The 14,686-nt window shown below is 36.8% G+C and overlaps 1 protein-coding gene across 7 annotated transcripts in view; it reads left to right on the forward strand.

The window, feature by feature from the left end:
- Positions 1-14,686, forward strand: part of PLEKHA5 (pleckstrin homology domain containing A5) — a 241,300-nt gene that overhangs the window by 46,062 nt on the left and 180,552 nt on the right. The window contains exon 1 of one of the 7 annotated variants that reach the window (XM_049625162.1): positions 10,898-11,208. The exons of the other annotated variants lie outside the window; for them this stretch is intronic. The gene's annotated coding sequence lies outside the window, so the exon portion shown is untranslated. Of the gene's footprint in view, positions 1-10,897; positions 11,209-14,686 lie in introns of those variants that run through there. 7 annotated transcript variants of the gene reach the window in all.

Genomic DNA, 14,686 nt, shown 5'->3' on the forward strand with positions numbered 1-14,686 from the left:
TTTTTTTTTTTTTTTTTTTTTTTTTTTTTTTTTTTTTACATTTTGTTGCAAACCCCCAGAAAAACTTCATCTCCTGGGTCAACTTCCCTATGGAGGGAAGCTAAGTACTGTTGGGGAAAATGACACAATTCTTGAAATGGCTCTTTTCTGTCTTTGGATGGCTGGAGATTTTCCTAGTTGTCAATCTACTGTAAGCATCCATGGTAGCATGGGTTCTTTGTGGTCATTATTAATTCCGTATTTCACTGCAGGCTGTGTTACTATTCTAGTGTAAAACTGGCTACTGTACAGTTTCAATGGAGAGACTACTGCTTCATACTAGTTCTTTCTAGTTGAAAGTTTCAATTTGTCTCCACCCCACCCAACCACTGAAGGAGTTCTTGATTACTTTGAACTACGGTGTCAATCCATTAAAGCTGTGTGTTTTGAATAGAGACAACCTTTAGATTGGTTTCAGGATATAAGCTGTTTTAGATGAACAGAAGGAACCATCTCCTGGCTGCCATTTTTCTTCATTATTCTCCTTGGCTGATGTGAAGTTTTTTGAGACTTAACTTTTCATTAAAATCGTGTATTTGGATTCTGTTGGTGGGGAAAAAAAAATATTCTCTTTTATGTGTAAATGGGCTATTCTAATACAAAATAAAATTCAGAGTTTGTACAGCCAAAGTGAGTTAGTTATACCTTATTTATGCCATAGATGAAACAAATCAATTGTGGCAAGTACATTTGTAGAAACCACAAGACTCTGAGTTGAAGGCAGTTTATTGCAGTGATTTACAGAGAAATAGCTGCAAAACAGTTTCTTTTGGGTGGGAGAAATAAAAATTTGATACCAGTATCTTTTCTGTTATTTGAATATTAAATTTACCAAAAATTCTTCATCTCCCTATGCATTCTCCTTCCCCCATACACACACCTGCAAGCCCATACATATGGACACATTCTGATTTTCATAATGCTGTATTACAGGTAACATCAGTAAGAAAGAGCTCTTTGAATGAGGGAAAGAATATATTAGTAGTGGCTAATACCAAATATTGAGATTTCTTACAAGAATGTGTTTTAAACAGAAACTCAGTTAAAGGTAAATGAATGATGGTAAAGTAGTAAGTTAGTATTCTGAGGCAACTTGGTGAAGCAGAGAGATCTTTGAAATCAACCAGTCTTGACTTTGAATCCCAGACCTGATTCTAACCATATAACTTCTTTGAGTTTCTTGTTTCTTTTTCTGTAATGTGAGATTAACAGCTGCCATAGAGGATTAAAGTAATATACTTTGATTGAGTTCCTGGCACATAGTAGATATGTGAACAATAAGGTGCAGTCATTATTTTTTAATTAGTTTATCAAAGATAAAACAAATGGTTTGATTTATTTTATTCTGGTAGTAGTCGTAGAAAGCATATGTCATCTTTCTCTTGTTTTTACCCTTAAAGAAGAATTATCAGTAATGGTTTAGCAGCTTTGCTAATGTTGTACAGCTAGTTTAGACCCAGGAGGCTGACTTAAATCAATTGTTTTATCTTTGGACCTCAGTAAAGATCTATTTAAAGATTATCAAGTATAAAAAAAAAAAAAAAGGATGGTTGTAAACTAAAGCCACCACAGATGAATGAAGTTAGTGTCACTTCCCTGCTTGGTTTCTGCTGATATTACATTGAAGGGAGTCGGAGCCTTCCCTCTCTGCCCGGTCCTGGGAGGGCCTCCAGCGTTTTCTGGCCTTTACCCATTCAGGTAGCAATGATGTGTATGTCAGTGCTGCGTGGCTTTCTCTGACCAGCAGTGGTAGACTTGAGTTTCATATTGTCTTCTGAGACTCTTTGAAAGATGTGCCAGTGGTTTGAATATAGACTTTTGTTGGGAAAAACAAACAGATAAACTAGGACATAAAATGCACACATTGAATCTAAGACGAACCCAATTTCATAAACATTAAAGTGTGAAACAAAATTTGTAAATACAAGAAGGATGTAATTTGAAGAACTCATTAATGAGTTTGTTGGTGATTATAAGTGTTGATACAATTCAGGTATTTCCAGACCTTGTCTTCTGCATCCTGCAGGGACACCAGTGGCTCCTGAGAAAGAGCCTGGGTAAAAATTGGGTCAAGATTTCACTGGGGTTCAGTCTTTTAGACAAAGCTTGGACTGAGCATCTTTCTGGGCCATTACTGATAACTTGTACGTCTTTTTCTTCTGTTGTGTAACTTTCTCCCCCCTCTTATTTAAAAGACTATTTTTTAGAACAATGTTAGGTTCACAGCAAAATTAAGAGGAAGGTGGAGATTTTCCATTTACCCTTTGTCCCTGCACATGGATAGCATATGCCATTTTCAGCATTCCTCACAAAAGTCTGCTCCTTTTTGTAAATTGTTTCTGTTATAATCTTCTCATTCCTCACTCAGTGGTGTGAGGTAAGAAATGAATATTAAGCATTATACGTAAAGAAAAAGGAATATGTAAAGGAATTTATAATTATGTGTGTTCTGTCTGTTGTAGAGCTCCCTAGCAACCTCTAGTCCTGAGTGAACCATTTTAGAGTGTAGCCTATGTATCAAGTCTGCATTAAAATACTATGAAATAAGATCAAATAGAAACCCTGCTCTCAGTGTTGTGAACTCCCGCTCTTGCCTCTTTTCATTTATTGTTAAAAGTGAAGTGTGCGATCTTTGCTCTGTGATCAAAAAAAACCTCTTTTGTGTCTGGCTAATCCGGAATGTTTCTTTTTTTCTTCCTTAAATTAAAAAAATAAACCCAGTACTATACCTCTACTTGGGTATTGAAGTTTCTGTAAGTATTTTGTTTCTAAATAATAAGAGTTGAAAGCTTAGGAATGAGTGACATAAAAACTTTTAGAGGCACCTGGATAACTCAGTCCGTTAAGCATCAGATTCTTGTTTTTAGCTCAGGTCGTGATCTCATGGTCGTGGGATCGAGCTCCGCATCAGGCTCTGTGCTGAGTATGGAGCCTGCTTGGGATTCTCTCTTGCTCTCTCTCTCTCTCTCTCTCTCTCTCTGCCCTTCCCCCGCTCTCTCAAAATAAATAATTTTTAAAAAACCAAAAAAACCCTTTTACTTGTATGAAAGAGACTTGTCAGGTAGCAAATTGGAAGATTCTAATGACAGCATTTTTCCCTTTGTCGTTGGCTTTAGCTTAATTAAATTGTGGGAACATCAGGCCAGAAATTGAATTATCACTGTTAAGGTTTGTTCTTAACCTCTGAAGTGGAATATGGGAAGATGGCTAGCCATTCTGACCAGCAGAGGTGGCATATTTTGTATTTATAGGGGTTAATTTAAAACTTGGCCTTAAAGCTACTAAATGAGTAATTTAATGGTTTTCTTTTGTGTTTTTTGATTTTCAGTTGTGTGTGTTTACAGAGCCTTTTCCTCCAGTAAACAAACTAAAGGGAAGGGGCAACATCTGTGGCTCTGATTATCTATAGGGTTTTGTTGTTGGGCTTTTAAACCCAGTTAATGCAGATCAGTAACTTTCTGCACAAAATATAATTAAAATCTCCCTGTAATGATTTTATAAGTAATTTATCATCCCTTTTTTCTGGAGTCTACATAATGTTTGTAAACTTGGTTGTCTTTCCTTACATACTACAGTTTAAAATGAGCAGGGAAGGTAGTTGAATTACTGGGGAGGATGACTGTGCCCAGCCCATACACTTTACAAAACCACAGTTGTAAAACCCTTGTTTACATAGTTAGGAGTCTGTTACTATTGTTGCTTTCTGATGGATGTCTTTGGCTTTTGGCTAACAAGGCAGTTGCAAGAAGCTCATAAAATCTTAATCAAGTGAAAATTTTTCGGCAATTTGAGACGTAAAATGAGACTAGCAACTAGAATAGAGATAGAGATGTTTTTCCTAGCTTTCCCTTCCCCCACGCCAGAGAGAACCCCCAATCAGCCTGGCTTGACTTATGGGGGACATGCCGCAGAAAAACAGCTTTACTTATAGCTGAGGCCTGTGACATCATTATATCTGAAAAGACTGAGATTAAGAAGAAATCAGTTTAGGGAATGAGTATTTAAATTCTGTCACAATTTGGGAAACATGGAGATCATCAGCTCCTTCATCTACCTCTGGGAAGATTTTAGCATTTCTTTTAATGTAATGATGAAGAGACACTGTATTAGCTATGAGTTCCAACAACACCCTGTAAGAATAGCTGCTTATAAGTATAAATTTGCCCTGCTTAAGAAGGCCTGGTTAGCTCTTCTAAAATTTATGTGAATTTATATTTATATGTTTATTTACAGAGTAGCCAGAGTATTTTAAAAAGAAGAACAAAGTAGGAACGCTCATACTGCCTGATTTGAAGGTTCACCGAAAGCCACAGTAATCAAGACGTTGTGGCATCAGAGAAAGGATAGTCGGGCTGGGGTTGGGGAGGATGGGGATTGTGACAAAACAGAATCTAGAAATAGGCCCATACCATACACGGTAGGTCATTGTTTTCAGCACATAGGTGAAAAGGTATTGAAATGGAGAGAGGGTTAGTCTTTTTTACAAATACTTCTGGGACAGTTGGACATTCCCATGGAAGAAAGAGAGAACTTTGGCCCATTTTGTACTTTACATAAAACTCAAAACTCAGGGCACCTGACTGGTTCAGTCGGTGGAGCATGCAATCTTGATCTTTGGGTTGCGAGTTTGAGCCCCAAATTGGGTATAGTGATTACTTTAAAAAAAAAAAAAATCTTAAAAACAACAACAACAACAAAAGGATCTACTAAAGGGGCACCTTGGTGGCTCACTCAGTGGAACATGCAGCTCTTGATCTTGGGGTTATGAGTTCAAGCCCTGCGTTGCTGTGGAGCTTACTTTAAGAAAACAAAAACAGGGGCGCCTGGGTGGCTCAGTTGGTTAAAGCGTCCGACTTCAGCTCAGGTCACGATCTCACGGTCCGCGAGTTCGAGCCCCGCGTCGGGCTCTGGGCTGATGGCTCAGAGCCTGGAGCCTGCTTCCGATTCTGTGTCTCCCTCTCTCTCTGCCCCTCCCCCGTTCATGCTCTGTCTCTCCCTGTCTCAAAAATAAATAAACGTTAAAAAAAAAAATTAAAAAAAAAAAAAAAGAAAACAAAACCAAAAACTCAAAATGGATCATACACCTAAATTTAAAGCTATAAATCTTCTAGAAGGAAACATAGGAGATACTCTTTGTGATCTTGAGTTAGGCAGAAATTTCTTAGAGATGACACCAAAAGCATAATCTGCAAAAAGAAAAAAAAGTAATAAATTCAACTTGATGCAAGTTAAAAACTTTTTGCTGTGTGAAAAACTGTTACAGAAAGAAAAGCAACTGAATAGGAGAAAATATTTGCAAATCATTTATCTGACAAATAAATTATATCCAAATAACATAAAGTACTCTTGAAACTCAACAATATGAAGACAAACCATCCGGTGGGCTGAAGATTTGAAAAGTCACTTCATCAAGAGAGAAGATATGCAGATTAAAAATAATTACATGAAGGGGCGCCTGGGTGGCTCAGTCTAACCGGTTAAGCGTCCGACTTGGGCTCAGGTCATGATCTCAGGGTCCGTGAGTTCGAGCCCTGCATCGGGCTCTGTGCTGACAGCTCAGAGCCTGGAGCCTGCTTCAGATTCTGTGTCTCCCTCTCTCTCTGACCCTCCCCCGTTCATGCTCTGTCTCAAAAATAAATAAAACATTAAAAAATAAATACATGAAAAGATACTCAATAGTCATCAATAGCCTTGAGAGAGGTGCAAATTAAAACCACAGTTAGGTACCACTGCATCCCTATTAGAATGACTCAAAACTGAACAATGAAGGTAACTATTCCCTTTATTAAGTGTTTAACCATGTGCCACTGACAGTTCTCCATGCTTTACATATATTAACTTATTTGATCTGTGTAACAAACTATAAGATAGCATATTTTCAAGGGCACCTGGGTGGCTTAGTCGATTAAGCATCCGACTTTGGCTCAGGTCATGATCTCACGGTTTGTGGGTTCGAGCCCCGTGTCAGGCTCTGTGCTTACAGCTCGGAGCCTGGATCCTGCTTCGGATCCTGTGTCTCCCTCTCTCTCTGCCCCTCTCCCGCTCATGATCTGTCTGTCTCAAAAATAAAGGTTAAAAAAAGAAAATTTAAAAAAAAAAACATATTTTCAGATGAGAGATCTGAGGCTTAGATAAATTGGCCATAGTCACATGGCTGGTAAAGCGCGGAATCAGGAATATATTATTACAGACTTATATGAACATTGTATAACTCTACCATATTCAGTGGGTCATGTGCTGTTGGGTTAAGTTATTAGTGGTGATCATTCCCCTTGTGCCAGGGGTATGTTTTGCAGCTAGGCATTAAAATGGGAAAAAGTATTTCAAAATTGATCCTCATTTCCTTTTCTTGTATACATATACTCACAAATTTTGCCATCTGTTTATGGAAAAATACTGTTTTAGTTTCTTTTTGTTGCTAGTTTTTAACCTGTGCCCATCAGAATAGTAAGGAAATGATCATGTTGCATACTTGGAACCAGCCACAGTTAAGTTTGGAGATGCCAGTTCTAGCTGGGACCAGTGCAATGGCATGATGCTAGTGGTGTTTTTTTGTTGTTGTTGTTGTTGTTGTTGTTCTTTTAGCTGGAAGACCTCAGAGATATGCAAATCACTCACCATTTGAGGCTGTTACTGTCCCAGTAACTCCTTTGGTTCCCTGGAACACAGGGAGGCAGAAGAGCAGGACAGCCTGGGGGATGGTCTAAATAATAAATGTTTGAATTATATTAATTAATCTTATCATTAAAGAAAGCATCGTGTTTTATCTTTTAAGGCTTTGAGTTTGGCCAAGTCTCATTGGGATCCAGTTAATGATAGTAGTGCTGAAAGGTCAGGAGCTACCACCCTGTGCCATCAGCCATCAAAAATCAAATAGTTAAGTTTTAAGTGTTGGAAATGTGAATTTTTCACCTTTCAGTTCTCATAAACTAAAGCTACTGTTGCTATAGCAATGATTTTTCGCCTACATAAAATTTGTGTTTGAGACAGTTTTTTCTTAAACACGGTTTTAAAAGTATAAAATGAATAAGCGTAGGCATCATGGCCCTGAAATAATTCTTCAAATGGTAGAAAGGTGACTTGGTTTTATAATTTCTTGAATATAAACACGAAGGCTTGATCAGAAATCTCAGCTGACTTTATGGGTGGGAGCTCAGGGATGTAAACTTGAATACAAGTCTAATTTGATTTACAGATATATCTCATTTAAAGCAAGAGTTGAGGGAAACCTGTGTGGCTCAGTCGATTAAGCGACTGACTTCGTCCCAGATCATGATCTCACAGTTTGTGAGTTTGAGCCTGCATTGGGCTCACTGCTGTCAGCATGAGCCTGCTTTGAATCCTCTGTCCCCATCTCTTTCTTTGCCCCTCCTCCACTGGTTCTCTTTCTTTCTCTCCTCTTCCCTCCCTCTCTCAAAATAAATAAACTTTAAAAAATAAATAGGGGCCCCTTGGGTGGCTCAGTCAGTTAAGCATCTGACTTCAGTTCAGGCCACGATCTTGCAGTCCATGAGTTCGAGCCCCATGTCAGACTCTATGCTGACAGCTCAGAGCCTGGAGTCTGCTTCGGATTCTGTGTCTCCTTCTCTCTCTGCCCCTCCCCTGCTCATGCTCTGTCTCTCTTGCTCTCAAAAATAAATAAAACATTTAAAAAATAATCAAATAGGGGCGCCTGGGTGGCGCAGTCGGTTAAGCGTCCGACTTCAGCCAGGTCACGATCTCGCGGTCCGTGAGTTCGAGCCCCGCGTCAGGCTCTGGGCTGACGGCTCAGAGCCTGGAGCCTGTTTCCGATTCTGTGTCTCCCTCTCTCTCTGCCCCTCCCCCGTTCATGCTCTGTCTCTCTCTGTCCCAAAAATAAAAAAAAATAAAATAAAATTAAAAAAATAAATAAATAAATAAATAAATAAAAAATAATCAAATAAAGCAAGAGTTGAAAAATTAATATAGCATAAATGCCAATAAGTGGCATGATATTATTCCAACAAAAAGAAGCTTTTAATAGCAGTGGGCCCTTAAGTAGGTTTGTATTTTATTCCTATATTGAGGACTTAGAAAATCAAATGTCTTCAGAAACCTGGATATTACCATGTTGATAATCTTGTTATATTATTGTTTAGTTTTATTTTTAAAAAATAGACTCTTTGATTATATTTATCATTTATATTTTTACAGTATAATAATCAAGTTATTTCATTACGTCCTACTGTAAGTTCTTCAAAGTGCTAAGAAAAATGTTGAAACCTCTTAGACTCATAGGATTTATGCCAGGAAGCAATCTTAGGGATCATTTTGCCCAACTTTTTCATCTTATCGATTGAAGGGCTAATATTTTGATGGATCATTCAGCTTATTGTGGCAGAGTTGAGACCAGAATTAGATGACCCTGGCCTCTTAACCTTTTACCTGCATGATGCTATATTCTTGTTTGCTCCTTCCATATCTATTGATGTTTACAATAGATTTATGCTTAATATAAAAACAAATATACATGCATTCATCTCCACTGGACAAGAAAGTATTCATAAGTGATTCAGATAACAAGGAAACTACAGCCAGGTTTCAGATTTATTTTTGTAACTTTTATTGCATAATGTTGAATATTAGAAATATTTTAAAATATTTGATGCCCTATAGTCAATGATATTTTAATAGTGTTATATGTTGACAGATGGTAGCTACACTTGAGGTGAGCATATCATAATGTATAGAGATGTTGAATCCCTGTGTTGTACACCTGAAACTAATGTAACATCATGTCAACTATCCTCAAATTTAAAAATTTAAGGAAAAACATAAAAGCAAAGGGTGTGAAAAAAAATTAAAGAATAATGGAAAAGATGTGCCAGGATTATAGACACAGAGTATATTGATGAGGTCAATGTCAAACTCCCTAATTGCTTTTAAGGTTACATTGTATCATTATTTTTTTTTTAAGTGAAACTTTATTTTTAAAAAAATGTTTATTTTGAGAGAGAGAGACAGAGAGCGAGTGGGGGAGAGGAAGAGGTAGGGAAAGGGGGAGACAGAATCCCAAGCAGGCTCTGTTCTGGAAGGGCAGAGCCTGAGGCAGGGCTCAAACCCACAAACCTTGAGATCGTGACCTGAGCCAAAAATCAAGAGTCAGACGCTTAACCAACTGAGCCACCCAGGTGCCCCTCAAGTTAACATTTTAGATCAAATATGAATGAAACTCAAAAATTTTAACTAAGTTAATTAAATAAAAACATACGATTCCCAGGAAGAAAATAATGAGCAAGCTAGTAGAAAATGAATAAAAGATGGGAACAAGGAAAGTCAGCTCACACTAAAGGAAATACAGAAAGACACTTAAAAGCAAAAAAGCCAGCTAGAATGAGATCTCTTATTTGCTTAGGGGCTTGGCAAAGTTTCAAGTGTGGTAATACCTCCCACTAGTGAAGGTAGAGGGAAATAGTTACTCTCTTTTACTACTGATAAGAATGTAACGTGGTGAAAATAGTGAAATATAAAATGCTCATACCCTTTTGTCTCATCAGGTCTATAACTGCAACCTTGTCCTACAAATATCATAGTATTAATTAATATGAGGTTGAATTTTCATCTATATTATAGTGATGTATGTACAACTTGTTGAAGTTTTGTTTTATACGCACACATAAAAAACCCAGTGAAAACTGATAATCGCTCAAGTATCATTTAATAATGAACTAGTTATCTAAATTATAGAGCAATAAAAAATATATGTAGCAGTAGATCTGAATGTGTTGAAATCAAGGTTTACTAAGAGGGAAAAAAATCAAGTTTTACAGTTTTGTACTAATAAAGATCTACATATTTAAGCTTTTTCTGTGTAGAGATTCTAGTAGGATACAAATGAAAATGTTAATGACTTGGATTTTATTGAGTTTTGGTAAGAAATATCAAGGATGGAGCAGAGGAGGCTTTCATTTTCACTTTAAATCTGTCTGTATTTTGTGAAGAAAGATATATACACAGTCTATGTTGTATATATGTTGTTTTTGTTTAAAAGTTTTAAAACAGTAAGTGTGTTCATTGTTAAAATGATTTTGCTTTGTAACTGAGGAAATCGTCTCTTATTTTTAAGTAATTTTGAAAAGCTTGCTCTTGATTTCTTTATAATTTAATTTCTCTTTTAAAAAAGCATGGTTAGTTCTAAGATTTAGTTAAAGTGATTGAGCTAGAACTAGCAGATTTTCAAAATCAATCAGATTCAACCCAACTCAAACTCTACACCCAAGTCTTCATTTAGGAAGATAGATCTCTAAGAAATATGTTTACCAAAAGCCATAAAGATAATCATATTCTTTGACTCTGTAGTTCCATTTCTGGATCTAGATGCTAAGGAAATAAAAAGTTTTCATATTAGTAGAAAATGATTGTAATACAAATCTCCAGCAGTTGACTCGTGTTGACTAAACCATGAGATTACAAGGTAGAATATTATGTGGCCTTTAAAAATATGGAACACAGATACTGGGAAGGTACTTGTAAAAAGATACATAAGTTATAGTTAAGTAAATGATAAAGCACACAAAATAGTACCAGTGGCTACAGTAATGCTTTTTGAGTGTATTTTGAGTACCAGATATGCTTGGTAGAAACCAAGTTTCTTATCTCTAATCCTCAGAGAAACCCAATAAGGAAGATGATCCTGGCTCTATTTGATAGAAAAGGAAACTATGGGTGAGGGGAATTAGACACTTGTCCTGTAGATCAGCTTTGTTTTGAAATCCCAGTACCCAGGCCCTTCATCTCCCACTCTGGCTAATCAATACACTCAGAGCTCCATGATGTTTCTCAGGAAGAGAATGCTTGATTTCTCTTTCCAGTGCTTGGAATATTTTGCTGCCATTGTTAATTTTCAGTGAGTTAGCCAGTGCTGGTGATCTGTTTGTGTGTGAGTAATTGCATAGCTTTGTGAGTTAACCCTGGAAATACAGGCTCTGTTTGAAAGTGAGCATGTCATTTATTACAGCAGTTGAGTCTGTGATTGTGTCATCACCTCCTACTCTAGCACAGCTATGGCACACAGCCATGATGAGGTTTCAGGAGCCATTGAACTCCCCTACATCCACCTCTGGCAGCCTCCAGTGTGCTGCCCAAGTATTATCATTTACTTTATGTGCCTGTGACATGAAGAGACTTGAGGAAGCACTGCTAGCAAACCTGGTATTTATAAAAGTGTAACAGAAATTGGTTCGATTTTCAGTTGTTACATTTTGTTCAGAAGTCATTATTCCCAAGTCAGTGCAGCAGAAATAGCTGAAACGTCAAACTGATCCCATCATTAGTAGAAGACAGTAACATATTTGGGGATTATTTAACACTAGGCCAGCATACTCAATTTATAGAAAAACAAGGAAATCCGGACCTGGAGAAACAGACTGCGACAGTGTGGTTTCTGTGAAGCGTGACATGTAGTAGAATGCTTAAGCACATTCTCCAAGTGGGTAGTTAATTTTATTCTTAATTTTCATGATTGAAGTTACAAAGTCCATGTAATGAAGTAAATTGTGATGATGTTGTACAAAGGTGGTATGGTAATAATCAGTAGCTTTTGGAGACTGCTCACTTCTCTTTGGAGAGATAGAGGGATCTGGGGTTGATGTAGCCCCATCCAGTGCAGAAGGTGGTAACTAACTCCTCCCTTGCACTGCAGAATCACATGGCATCTGCCCAACTGGTTGTTAGTTTCTTCATCTTTATGGAGGAGGTATGGGCTAAAATGGGCTAAAATTAATGACTTTTTTAAAAAAGGAAAAATTATTTATAGTGGTTGGTGGTGGTACATGTTAATCTAGTTGAAATCTAGAAATCTGCATATATCTTACATATCTTACTTGGAATAGAAACCAAATACTTAGGAGGAGGGAAATTTTTAATTACAGGCACATATTGCCTCCTTCAGAGATTTTTAGGACTCTGATGATTACACTGCATTTTAAAAGGAAGACATTTAATTCCTTGGCACTGGGAAATCAGTTTTTTGGATAAAATTTTTTAAGATATGAAATTGACTGTTTTGTATAATTGTTCTTGAATGCCTTTCTTTTTTTTATATCCTGCGTTATTATTAAAGGCCTCTTCTTAACAATATTTATATTGAAACAGAAGAAACAATTCTGATACACAGCTGTGATCATGATTTTATAACTTTATGCATCTGCTAAAGACTGGATGGGAATCTGGAAAACAATTGGCATTGCAAATGAATGAAGGGTTAGTTAAATATAGATTTTTCAGGATATAGGTTTTTCCCTGGTGTATGGGGGAGGGATGGGCCTGTTGAAGTAGTAACAGGCAAGTTAATTTCAGGGGTGTTGAAATTCAGCCTCTTATTTGGAAAAAAATAGTGTGTATATATATGTATATATATATATATATATATATATATATATATTTTTTTTTTTTTGCAGGAGATACAGAAAAATATAATTCAAATGAGGTAGAATGTACTTGAAAAATTTATATGAAAACATGGCATGTATTTAAGCAAAAGTCTCTCAGCCTCCTTCTTCCCCCATCTAGTTGATGTTATACTTGGTTTTAGGCTTTGTATCAGAGTACAGTTATGCCGATGAATTTTTTTTTTTTTTTCTAGAGCTTAGAAGTGCCAAAGGTAGTAAGCAAATCTCAAACTGTCAGCTCTGAGATTTATTATGTGTGTCTGCTGTTTGAGTCCAAAAGAGCTTAACAGCTGAATATAGACTTTAAATCACCATTGGGATTTAAATTTTACTCTGAAAGACTAGGTCATTTGACAGTCATCAAGGGCATTTTCATTCTCAAGACTGTTTTGCAGGCCCAGCAGAAAACTCCTCCATCAGCCCAAGAGGGGGGAGTTATTCTCAGGGCTAAGGCATTAAATCTGGGGTGCTCCACATGCAAAAAATAATAATGAAACACAGGGGGATTTGTTTTGTAAACTAATCCAGAAAGTGAACTTTAAATTGATAGCAAGCGGATAGGGAATGATTTGGTCAGATACTGAGGATTAAAGGTATTTAGAATATACTCTGTTATTTTGATGTACAAAAAAATTTATACCTGAAAGATTATTTTAGAAAATCACCAAGATAAGGACTGATCGTTTGGGAGAAAAAAATTTACAGTGATTATTGCAATTATATTTTCAAAGACCTAGGCAGTACAATGATGATTTAAAATATGTTAGTGGGGTGCCTGGGTGGCTCAGTCAGTGGAGCATCTGACTCTTGATTTCGGCTCTGGTTGTGATCCAAGCATTGTGGGATCAACTCCTGCATCTGGCTCAGTGCTGAACGTGGAGCCTGTTTGAGATTCTCATCCTCCCTCTCCCCCCCTCTCTCTCTGTCTCTCTCTGCCCCCCTCTCTCTCCCCGTCTCCCCTTCTACCTCTCTCCCCCACCCCTTTCTCTCAAATTAAGAAAAAAAACTTAATATGTTGGTTATGTAAGTTATTTCAATTAGGTGACTGATTATAGATGACACATACATATTTTAAATCTGTACCTACATATGTCTTACATAGATCTTTGACATACAACGTTTTCTCTTAGGGAAGGAAGGATTCCTTGGGCTGTGCTTCTTATTCACTGTGGGTCCTCTAAAATCATCAGCAACAACATTCAAACTTGGGCTTACCAGAGATTAACCAAATCAGAGCCTGCTAGCTTGGGACCGGGGGATCTATTTTTAAATATCTCCACAGATTTATAGCGTACAGTCAGGGTTCTGAACCACACTGTTTTGTAAAGTTTTGTATATTTCACATGGAAAGGCAGAGAGTTAAATCTTGTAGGTGTCTTGTAGTAACCGTAAAAAGAAACAGATCAATTTTACTTCTTTAATACTTTGGAAAATGTCAGATTAAAATGAGCACCTCCCTGTAAGAAAATTTTGTTATTTACTTGAGATGGCCTGAAGTAAACATAAGAAAATAGAAGATGATAGAATATTTTTTTGAGATTTTATTTTATTTTATTGTAAGGATGATAGAATATTTAATAGCCACAGACCGATATTGGCATGAGTTACACTTGAACTTGACTTAGAGTATCAAGCAAGTTAAATTTAGCACTAAGCTCAGATTAAAGGAGAAGCATGTGAATAAATGAAGCAGAACAACAGTATCTGTTATTTTTAAAAAATATTTGAAGTCTCTTGTTGAATGCAGCATAATTTCATAGTATTGAAGTATAGGCTCTGAAAGCTTATGGTATACTAAGTATAATAAGTGTTACTGAAAAGCACTAATGTGCCTATATTGATTATTATTACAGTATTTTTAAATAATTTCAAAAAGCTTTGTATGGAACACACTTTAGTACATTAAAATAACTAAGGTAAGGTAATGTAAAGATATGTCACGAAAACCTGAGGAAACTATAGTGGTATCAGTCACTTAAGAACTCATTTGGGTGGCTCAGTTGGTTAGGTGTCTGACCCTTGATTTCGGCTCAGGTCATGATCCCAGGGTCGTGGGATTGAGCCTTGCATTGGGCTTGAGATTCTCACTCCCCCTCTGCCCCTCTTCCCTGTTCACATGCTCTCGTTCTCTCTCTCTCTCTCTCTCTCTCTCTCAAATAAAAACATTTTAAACTTTTAAATAATAATAAAAAATAAAACTCGTAATTCTAGGCAAGGATAAATTTGTGAGTGTTTGTATT

The sequence above is a fragment of the Panthera uncia genome, chromosome B4, assembly GCF_023721935.1.
Source record: "Panthera uncia isolate 11264 chromosome B4, Puncia_PCG_1.0, whole genome shotgun sequence".
Classification (NCBI taxonomy): Eukaryota; Metazoa; Chordata; class Mammalia; order Carnivora; family Felidae; genus Panthera; species Panthera uncia.